At 42.2% G+C, this 11,519-nt stretch overlaps 1 pseudogene; it reads left to right on the top strand.

Moving 5' to 3' along the window:
* The first annotated feature begins 10,241 nt into the window (after positions 1–10,241).
* On the top strand, positions 10,242–10,820 carry LOC116590224 (annotated as a pseudogene).
* Positions 10,821–11,519: the final 699 nt, after the last annotated feature.

Genomic DNA, 11,519 nt, shown 5'->3' with positions numbered 1-11,519 from the left:
TACCAGGGGAATGAAGGAGGCATCACCATGCCTAGGAATGGTCACAGCAGAATCCAGAATTTTTAAAATAGAGCTATACAGCCTGACACCCCTTGTGTCCTTATCTTGATCCAGGAAGGAAGTTGGCAAGATGTTGCTGGGGAGTCTGGGGAAACCCCAGGCTCTGAGGCCACCACCCACTGGTCCCCAGGATGTCTCTGGAGGCTCTTGGTCTTGTGGCAAGAAAGAATGTGAAGATAGACTAGGCAAAACATTGGAGGGTATACGTGAAGAGTTTATTAAAGTGGGAGCACACTCAGGGAAACGAAACAGGTGCACTTAAGGGTGAGTTGCACACCCCCAGGTCTGGGTTTCTATCATTCCTTGACAGTTGTCAACTAGAGGGTGGAATATTTGTTACTTGGGGAGGCGATTTTTTGGGAAGCAGGGTTTTGTGCTTTTTCTTCCTTACTTGGTCAGGGTTTCTGGCCTTGTCTTGGGCCTGCCTGGTTTGGTCCAGCTTCATGTGGCTTTGTTTTGGGAGGGCTGCGGGCACAGGCCTCCACCTTCCTGACAGCGGACCAGGACTACCCCTTTGCTGGCCTCCAGCATCCTGTGAAAGCCCAGGAACTGCCCACTCTAACAAAGAGGCAATGATTCCTTTCTGGAGAGCGCATCATTGAGTGATTAAATCATCTTATACTGGGTGAGAGTCAATAGTAGGTGAGGGAAGTAGAAGCTAAAATCTTTTTGAGCTGCATTCTTGGAGGTTCTTCCAACATTTGTATAATACCACGTTTCTGGATGTTGAAGGTTCTTTGAATACCTTTACTGCCCGTTCATTGTTGAGTGGTTTTAGGGGTAAAATGTGTGCTCTGGCCTCGAGAAACAATCTGTGGGTTTCAGAGGGGAGAAGGGTCAGGGGGAGGGAGTAACAGGGTGATGGGTATTGAGGGCACCTGCCGTGATGAGCACTGGGTGTTATAATTAACTAACAAATTGTTGAACATCGTATCAAGGACTAATTATGTACTATACAGTGGCTAACTGAACAAAATTTTTTTAAAAATTAAAAAATAAGATAAAATTAAAAAGAAATAGTCTTTTATCTTCTGCCTTGTATAGTAGAAATGGATGTGTTATGTGCTTGTAATTCCTGAACCATAAGTGTGTGCCCAGTATATGTTGGTAGATGTTCTGCCATGTATGGCATGATGGGTATACAAAGTTTGATCACTAGTTCGATTCCCGTTGGTCTCATCAGAGAAATTGCTCTTTACCAGGGACATCTACATGAGTGATCCAGATGGTTCAGTCCCTACAACTTGTTTCCAGGGTTCATGGCCCCAAAGGGTGTGTCATCAATGTGCCAGTCTGTTGTATTCTAAGTAGCAGATCAAACAGCCAGGTCATTGGCAATAGGGAAGAATCTGTACAAATGTAGCTGGGGCAAAGCGGCATAAGAGCACCCAGCTCTGGGTGGGCCCAAACAGACCGGACTCACCGCTGATAAAATCTAAAGGCAGAGAGACGAGTGATGGTGAAATGAGAAAGGAGTTTATGTCAGTGAGGCCAACACCTGGAACATAGCAGACTAGCATCTCAAAGACCGTCTCCAAAGCGCTGCAAATACTTCCAGGTTTACAGGAGGAAAACATGAGGTAAAAGTCGGTGGGTACATGCAGATGGGCAGTAGACGGTCAGGACATCATCGTCACGGGTGGGGGCTTGCTGGCTCACGGCAGCCCTAACTGCTTGAGAGGGTAGTTTTGGTTTCTTTCAGGGGATGTTTTGCCTACAGGGTCTTTTGCCTGAGTTAAGATACAAGTGGGAAAGAAGAACTTGATCAGTTAGAAAGGTTGAGGTAAAAATGGAGGCAGTTGAAGTTCTCTTTCGACTGTACAATGGATATTAGAGACACCTGCACTAAACCCTGACCTGCGCTGCTTAAGGCTCAACCAAAGTAGCTTCTAATGTTTGGAGCCTACTCAATTTCTAAATCTTCATTGTGGACACCATTTATTTCTGCTTTAAGGATGCCTTGAGTCAGCAGCTACAGCCGTACTGCATTTTGGCTAGGGCTATATGGATTTCTGCCTCTATTGTCATAATGACATCCCTTCCTCATTCCTCTTTGGAGGAGAATGAACAACAGTCAAAGGAGCCTTTGAGACCTGTTTGAGCCCTAACTCATTGCTCATTCTCTAAGCATTTATTGAATGTAGGGCAGAGAGGAACCCTCACTCTCTTCTTGACCACTGTTTGATCACGAGGACTCAGCAGTGGATCAGTCTGGCCTGTGGAAGCCTTTGTTCTCTTTGTTCCAGAAAAGCATATTTCTGTTAGCATCCCATCTTTGTCACCAAAATCTGTCAAGAAATGTGTTAGGTCTAAGATTTTACCCTATGTGCAAGCTAACAAGTTAGCCTGCCACAGTTTTGTGGGGCACTGTGATTGGATGGGGGGGCACCACATGTGGCGTGTCCAGCAAGGTGGATGGTGAAAGAATTTACTGAAGCCAGAACAAGAGACAGAACTTTACTGAATACTCGGTAAAGGAGTGGCAGGCAGGAGAGCAAAGGAAAGACTGGGACGAGGTGATGGTGGGGGACCACAGTTATAGAGTAGAGTGAGGGAGCTGTGGGAAAGGGGCTGGGGGTGGATTTTTCACTCTTTTGGTAATCTTAGGAATTGCGCCTGCTTGTAATTGGTCAGTTATGGCCTGTGGCCATTTCAAGGTGGGTCACTTAATGAGCCTGTTTGCATTCAGCTTGGTGGCTGCTGTGGCCTGTTAATCGGGTTTCCATTGTTCAAGCTTGTTGCCTAAAAGTGGCCTAAGTTTCATGGATGGTAGCAGAAGATGAGATGCCTGGTTCAGAGACAAAGGACTTTATTTCTCATGGCACAGCAAGGAGCATGAATATCATGCTCTTGTCAATTTAACTTTCTTCCAAAGCCTAATGAGGGCAAGTAGAGGTTCCAAGGATACTGCACATATAATAAACCAGTGGGAAAATAGGAAACGTTGATAGTAAAATTTCCCTCCTCTACATATTTTTAAATTTATTAGGTTCTTTTCTTGGATTGAAATGTAACTCACTGAAATCCAAATCTTGAATGGTTCTTTTTCTCATATAAACTCTATTAGGTTTTTGGAGAGAAAAGGAAAGCTGAGGGGAAAAATGGGTAGAAAACAGCATTTAATTGGTACCTACTAAGTGCTAAGTAATTAATATTTACTCTATAACTTATTGATCACAAAATAGTGATCATCATGTCTACTGTAAAATGTGACCAAAGTTCAGAGTTAAAAACACATTGCAAAACCACATTGAGATACCACCTTATACCAGTTAGAATGGCCAAAATTAACAAGGCAGGGAACAACAAATGTTGGAGGGGATGTGGAGAAAGGGGAACCCTCTTACACTGTTGGTGGGAATGCAACTTGGTGCAGCCACTCTGGAAAACAATATGGAGATTCCTCAGAAAATTAAAAATAGAGCTACCCTATGACCTGGCAATTGCACTACTTTGTATTTACCCCAGAGATGCAGATGCAGTGAAAAGAAGGGCCATATGTACTCCAATGTCCATAACAGCAATGTCCACAATAGCCAAACTGTGGAAAGAGCCGAGATGCCCTTCAACAGATAAATGGATAAAGAAGAGATGGTCCACATATACAATGGAATTTTACTCAGCCATCAGAAAGGATGAATACCCAACTTTTGCATCAACACAGTTGAGACGAGATTATGCTGAGTGAAATAAGTCAAGCAGAGAAGGTCAATCATCATATGGTTTCACTCATGGAGCGTAAGGAATAACATGGAGGACATCAGAAGGAAAGGAAAATTGAGTTGGGGGAAATCGGAGGGGGAGACAAACCATGAGAGACTGTGGACTCTGAGAAATAAACTAAGGGTTTTAAAGGGGAGGGAGTAGAGGGATTAATGATCCTGGTGGTGGGTGTTAAGGAGGGCACGCACTCCATGGAGCACTGGGTGTGGTACATAAATGATGAATCTTGGAACACTGAAAAAATTTTAAAAAAATTTAAAAAATGAAAGTCCTTATTTTCCAAATGTGGTCCTACAAGGCGTTCCTCAAATGGGGAAGACAACAAGGACGTTTGCTGCCATCAGTGGGCTCTTCCTTTCACAATTTCTCTGTAGCATGTGATGCCATTTGATAGCACAGTAGAATCACAGCAGATACCACAGAACTTCTTTCAAAATTGGAGTTCTCCTCTCAAATCCTGTAGCTTGCTTTATCAACTAAATTTATGTAATAGTCTAAATCCTTTGTTGTCATTTAAGCAGTCTTCCCCAGGAGTATATCCCATCTCAAGAAACTGCTTTCTTTGCTCATCCATAAGAAGAAACTCCTCATCCATTTGCCTTAACACGAGATTGCTGCGATCCAGTCTCATCTTCAGGCTCCACTTCGGATTCTACTGCTCTTGCTCTTTCCATCACATCTTACTCTACTGGGGTCTCAAACTACTCAAAGTCATCCATGAGCACTGGAATCAACTTCCAACATCCTGTTAATATTGATTTTTTTACCTCTTCCCATGAATTGCACATGTTCTTAGTGCTATCTAGAATGGGGAATTCTTTCCGAAAGTTCTTCAATTTATCTTGCACACATCCATCAGGGGAATTGCTATCTATGGCAACTATAAACTTCTGAAACATATTTATTTTCTATTTTGAAATTAACTTTTTAAAAAAGATTTTATTTATCTGATAGACAGAGATCACAAGTAGTCATAGAGGCAGGCAGAGAGGAGGAAGCAGGCCTCCAGCTGAGCAGAGAACCTGATGCGGGGCTCGAGCCCAGGACCCTGAGACCATGACCTAGGCCGAAGGCAGAGGCTTTAACTCACTGAGCCACCCAGGTGCCCCTGAAATATATTTCTTAAGTAATAAGACTTGAAAGTTGGAATTAATTCTTGATCTACAGGCTGTAGAATGGATGTTGTGTTAGGAGGCATGAAATCAACATTAATCTCATTGTACATCTGCATCGGAGCACTTGGGTATGTAATTACCAATGAGCAGTAATATTTTGATAGGAACCTTTTTTTGAGCACTTGGTCTCAACAGTAAGCTTAAAATATTCAGGAAACCATGTTGTAAACAGATATACCATCATCTGGGTTTAGTTGTTTCCTTTCATTCATTCATTCATTCATTCATTCATTCATTCAGCACAGGCAGGGGGCACCTGGATGGCTCAGTGGGTTAAGCACCTGCCTTTGGCTCAGATCATGATCCTGGAGTCCTGGGATCTAACCCCATAACCAGCTCCCTGCTCAGCAGGGAGTCTGCTTCTCCCTTTCCCTCTCCCTCTACCCCTTCCCCTGCTCATGCTCTCTCTCCATCTCTCAAATGAATATATAAAATCTATATTTCTAGACACTTACACAGAAATTATTTAACAATGGTTCCCTTTAAAGAGTGGAACTGATAAACCTGGAGGAAAGAACTTTTACTTTTCATTTTATTCCTTCTGAATTCTGTTTCATAGCTGCTACAAACTGTTTTATTCCTACTGTAAACTTTGTGATGCTATCTGTAACTTATTTCACAATAGTACAATAGAATATATGCTTGGTTGTTTATGCAGAAGCCCCAACTTCCGTGATGACTGCCTGGGACTGAATCAAAAGCCTACTCTCCAGAAATTATTACTACCAGTCTTTTAGCTATCTACTCTAATCAATGCCAGAGGCTTTATTAATTAGCTTGGTGGCTTTTAGATACAGATTTTTGTTGTTCTACTGAATGAGGAATAACTAGAAGATTTTTTGAACTTTTGACAAACTCATGGTAGAAAGGTGATTATTTCCTTATTTTAATATGAGTCTGATATCTTTTTATATGATTTTTATCTATTTTTTTCATCTTTAGATATTTATAGAAAAACTTTTTTGCATGAATAAATGTCTTTGTGATGTATTATTAGGACAAAACCAACCAAACTAACTAACAAAAGTAGTCATAAACTATGATGTGTAGTAGAATTCTACTTTTTTGTCAAAAAATATCTAGAAATAGAGAGAGGTAGGTAGAGGAATAGATACATAGACATTATATATTTGTACCAGGAACTTGAGTTAAACATTTAAAAGTCTGATCTCATTTTCTTTCTCCAAGATCTCTAGTACACCCAAAGCAACTAACCAGTCCCACATTCCTTCAACACTTTGACTAAAATGATCTAGGGCATCAGATACTTGATTCCAGGAACCACTGACGATAATTTAAATAACCATTCTGAAGGAATGCTATGGAGAACCAATTCCACATTCCCAACTTGCATTCTATTCCTCTATTCTATACCAATAACTATCATTCAGGATGCAGTCAAGGGTGCAGAATCACTATCAGTGTTTTAGGATAAGTGATCCACATTAAAAATTAGACTTTACACAACTGTGGAGGAAGTGGGAAGTAAAGGTCCAGAAGGGCGTCCAACTGAATCAGAGAAGGAAACACCAAGCAGTCAATGTGAAAAGCCGCCCACATCCCGCTTTCTGAAGTAGGAATATAAAAGGAAATTTTTGCCTCTGTGTTTCTAGGGGTAGGCCTGGGTCTTCTCTTGATCATCTTGGACAAGTTTTAGGAAGAAGAATTATGGATGGGACAGAGGAAAACAAGAATGAGCTAGAACCCTCCAGGCACCTTGGCACTGTCCATTGTCATACACAGCTGCAAAAATAATTTCAAAAACTACTAGTTCACTTCTGCCTTCCAAATTAAACACGTTTAACCAAAGCCTAAATGTAGTAAAACTTAGTTTGAGAAACTCAGTTTCTAGCTTAATTAAGCTGACAGCACAATTCATCACAGGAACCACTACTATTACTGCTATTTTGCTCTTACTATTATTACTAATAATTTGCTAATTTCACCCTTCCTGTGAAAAATGAATGTGAAATTCAGAAAATGGTTTTTAACATAGTCAGTCAATCAGGGACCTACCTGCATGCTTATCTTATGAAGTCTGAATAATTACACCAAGCTACCAGGAATCCTAATTGCATCAGTCTCTGGTTCTTTGGGAAAGGGAGGTGTATTAGAAAGACCATCAACGCCTAAGCCGTACATTCAAATTCTGATAATGCTTCTTTCTTGCCATGCACTCTTAAGCAAGTTAAAATTTTCCTTGATCTTTAGCTACCTCATCTACAAAATAGATTTACCCATACTTACTCTGAAGGTAACTATGAAGGCCACATCAAATAATATACGAACCCATCTTGTTCCCACCATTAGTTAAATGATAAAGTGCACTTCAAGACTGACACTAGAATTAAGTCTCAGAAACCAAAAGATGATAAAATTTGCACTATCATCAGGGAGTAGGCATGAGGGGAGACCTGGTTTAGAAGGAATAAGGTATTCGAAGAAGGAATCTAGTCAAGGATAACAGTTCATAGTGGTCTGTGAGAAACTGATCCTGTCACTCACATGTTCTCTGGTCCAATTTCAGGACAATTAACTTATTTATCCATTCAACAAGTATTAAGAGAATAATCACTATGTTTGATTATTACACTCACTGTCACCGTACAGGGGATATGAATAGGAAGACAAAATTTGTACATCTGAGATGTAATATAGGAAGGGTTGAAGATGATGGTGTAGGAAGACTCTGACCTCACCTCTTCCCACAGACATACAGAATCTACACCTACATAGTCATTCCTCCTGAGAAAGAACTGAGGTAGGGCTGATGAAACAGCTCTGCACAGCAAAGGATGGGGGAGCCACACAGAGAAGAGACAGAGACACAATAATGACCAAAACCCCACACCTGGTGCTATGAACTGTGGGGCAGGGGTGGCGGGTTGGAGGGACAGGCACAGATTCACCTAACCTGGGACACAGCAAAACAAAACAAAACAAAACAAAACAGAACAAACAAACAAAAAAAAACAAGAAAACCCACAAAAACCCAAAAAACCAAAAACCCACAACAAACAACACACAGACACACACACACAGACACACACACACACACACACACACACACACACAAGACAAAACAAAACAAAAACACAGTGGTTTAAAGGTCAACTAGACTATAAGTGAAGGAAACCCATTTAAGAATCTTTGAGTGTCCACCAAAGAGTTGGGGAACTATTGGAACTCTCTCTGAGGTTGGAGCTGCTGGCAAGCACCGATGCTTATATTATCCCTCCACTATGATAATGCAGATGGGAGCAGGACTCTAGCTAGTCCACCCCCTCAGTGGGCCCTGGGCCGTTAGCCCACACCAGCTTCAGCTGTTCCACAAACGTGGCTCCCCGATTATGCCTACCCTGGCTCCAGCCTTCCCACCAAGGCTGCCCTGGCATGGTACACACCAGGCCACTCCTGGCCTCCACCCACTCCAGCTCCAGCTGACTCACTAAGACAACCCAAGCACACAGCATCCCGTGACACCCCAAGCCCATGCCTGCTTCAGCTTCAGCCATTCCCCAAAGTGCCTCCTGCATGGAGAGCCATATTCTTCCAGGCCCAGCTGTCCTGCCAGGGCAGCCCTTGTGCAAAGCACCCTGGGATCTGTTGGTTCATGCCCACTTTAGCTCTAGCTGCCCCTCCAAGGTGGCCTTAGTGTGGACCTAAGCCCTGGAACCACCCAGCCCAAGTCCACCACAGTTCCAACCAAGCAGTCAAAGTCAAAAGGCACATGTAGTCTACACGGTGGATATTCCCACACAAACCCACAATACTCAGGACTGGCAGAGGTATGTTTCCCTTAACCCACAGGGAAAAAAAAAAAAAAAAACAGAGAAAGTCAGATAAAATGAAAAGATAAGAGGAATATGCTCAAAATGAAAGAACAAGACAAAGCTTCAGAAAAAGAACTAAATGTAATAGAGATGAACAATCTACCTGACAAAGAATTCAAGGTAATGTTCATAAAGATGCTCCCCATATGAGAGAAGACTGAATGAATTCAGTGACAACTTCAATAAAGAGATAGAAAATATAAAAATGAACCAGTCAGATCTGAAGAATACAACTGAAATGAAAAATTAGTCATTAATTGAAGAAGAGATAAAGAATTTTTCGGACCAAAAAAAGTTAAAGGAATCCATCACCACTAAACGTTAAAGAGACCACTTTAAGTGGAAAAGACACGAGCAGTAAGAAAATTATGAAATAAAAACCTTTCACTAGTAAAAGCAAACATATAATAAAGGTAGAATATCAATCACTTATAAAATTAATATGAAGGTTGGAAGACAAAAGTAAAATCAATTATATCAAAAATGAGTAAAGGGATTCATAAAGAGATGTAAAGTATGATATTATATATATAAAACATGGAGCGGGGGAATGTAAATGTAGTGCTTTTAGAATGTGTTCAAACTTCAGCGACCATCAGCTTAATATGGACTGTTATATGCTTAGAATTTTATATATGAACCTCATGGTAACAAACTGAGAACCTATGACAGGTATACAAAAAAAATAAAGAAAAAGAAATCCAAGCATAACATTAAAATCATCTATCACAAGGGAAGAGAGTAAGAAAAAAGAAGACTACAGAAAATAACAAAATGGCAATAAGTACACACCTGTCAATTAATTACTTTAAATGTAAGTGGTCTAATGTTCCAATCAAAAGACAGACACAAGGTGACTGAATGCACTAAAAAAAGCAAAGACCCATCTATATGTTGCCTACAAGAGACTTACTTCACACCTAAAGACACACATAGACTGAAACTCATGGCAAAGGTATTCCATGCAAATGAAAGTGAAAAGGTTAGGTAGTAATACTTAATCAGACAAAATAGGCTTTATTTTTAAAATTTTGTTTTTTAATTTAAGTTCAAATAATTAACATACAATGTACTATTAGTTGCAGAGGTAGAGGTCAGTGATTCATCAGTTGCAGGGCTCATGACATCACATGCCCTCCTTAATGTCCATCACTCCATCCCTCCATCCCCCGCCCCTCCAGCACCCCTCAGTTTGTTTCCTATGTGATTAAGAGACTCTTATGGTTTGTCTTCCTCTCTGATTTCATTTTGTTTTATTTTTTCCTCTCTTCCCTTCTGCTCCTCCGTTTTGTTTCTTCAATTCCACATATCAATGAGATCATATGATAATTGTCTTTCTCAGATTGACATACTTTGCTTACCACAAAATAGACTTTAAAACATAGAGGAACAAGGGCAGCTGTGCACCTCTGAGTAGGGCTAGGTGGGGAGGCAGGTGGCTGTCTGCTAGATGCAGCCACACAGGTCATGTGATAGAAGGGATCCCAAGGGATACCAGCTCTCCTCCCCTGGCCTGAGCACCCAGCCAGACCCCAGCTACGGGTGCTGCTACAGCAGCAAGAACAAGTACTCGGACCAGAACCAGGAGGAGCGGAAGCTGCTGCTGGACTCTAGCAGCCAACACCCCCCTGCCCCCGCCAAAGCCCTCAAAGGGGCAGAAGCCAACTACCAGAGCCTGCCTCCCACTTGCGCAGGTAGATGAGCAGGCCCTGCTCTCCTCCAGCCTTGCGAAGACAGCCAACAACATCACTGACGTGTCTGCTGTGGACATGGAGCAGCACGAGTACATGGACCCGGCAAGGCAGTAGACACTCGCTTGGCTGTGCTGAGCAGCAGCCTGACCCACTGAAAGAAGTTGCCATAGCTTCTGTCTCTCACCAGCCAGCCCCGCCAAGTGCTGGCCAGCTAGCCCATCCCCTCCCCAGACTCGCAGCAGGTCTCCAGGAGAGCTGCTTATGCCTACAGTGCACTTTCTCAGATCCCTGTGGATGCAAAAGAGGAGCTGGTTGTACAGTTTGGGTTTCCATGAGGAGAAGGATCCTTGAACAGCCCTTCTTCTCTCTTTGCCCCACCTCCATCCTGCCTTGGCTGGCCCCAACATCTTGGGGGCTCACACAGTACCCTAACATGCTACCTACCACAGAGAAGAGTGTGGAAGAGTGGAAGCCTGAGCAAATGAGGATGGAGCAAGGGAGGGTAGAACCATTTGGGGTTGGCATTCAAAACCCTGGCCAGGGTTGGGGTGAGGGTCAAAAATAGTCTTCACTAGCAGCGTCTTCACTGTCACTGGAAAAGTGGAGGTATCACTGTGAGGGTGATCCCTAGGGGGTCTTTGGAGCCCTCTTCCTACCTTCCCTTGGCCTCACTCCATTCTCCCTCTCCCTTGACTTGGTGCTCACGTGCACCTCACCAGGGTTTGTTACTACAATATTATTGGCTATATCCCCTATGCTGTACATTACATCCCCATCACTTATTTTATAACTGGAATTTTGTACTTCTTTATCCCCTTCATCTATTTTGCCCACCCCCACTCCCTCCCACTCTGTTAATCAACAGTTTTTTCCCCTTTGAGTCTTTTTAAGAAAGTTTTATTGTGTTATGTTAGTCACCATATAATACCTCATCAGTTTTTGATGTAGAGCTCCAAGATTTCTTGTTTACATATAACACCCAGTGCTCCATGCAATTCTCTTGGTTTTTTTTTTCATTGATTTGTTGCATATTC

The sequence above is a fragment of the Mustela erminea genome, chromosome 5 (genome assembly GCF_009829155.1).
Source record: "Mustela erminea isolate mMusErm1 chromosome 5, mMusErm1.Pri, whole genome shotgun sequence".
In the NCBI taxonomy this organism is placed as follows: domain Eukaryota; kingdom Metazoa; phylum Chordata; class Mammalia; order Carnivora; family Mustelidae; genus Mustela; species Mustela erminea.
The sequence above is the reverse complement of the archived record's forward strand: the minus strand, read 5'-3'. Positions and strand labels throughout refer to the sequence as shown.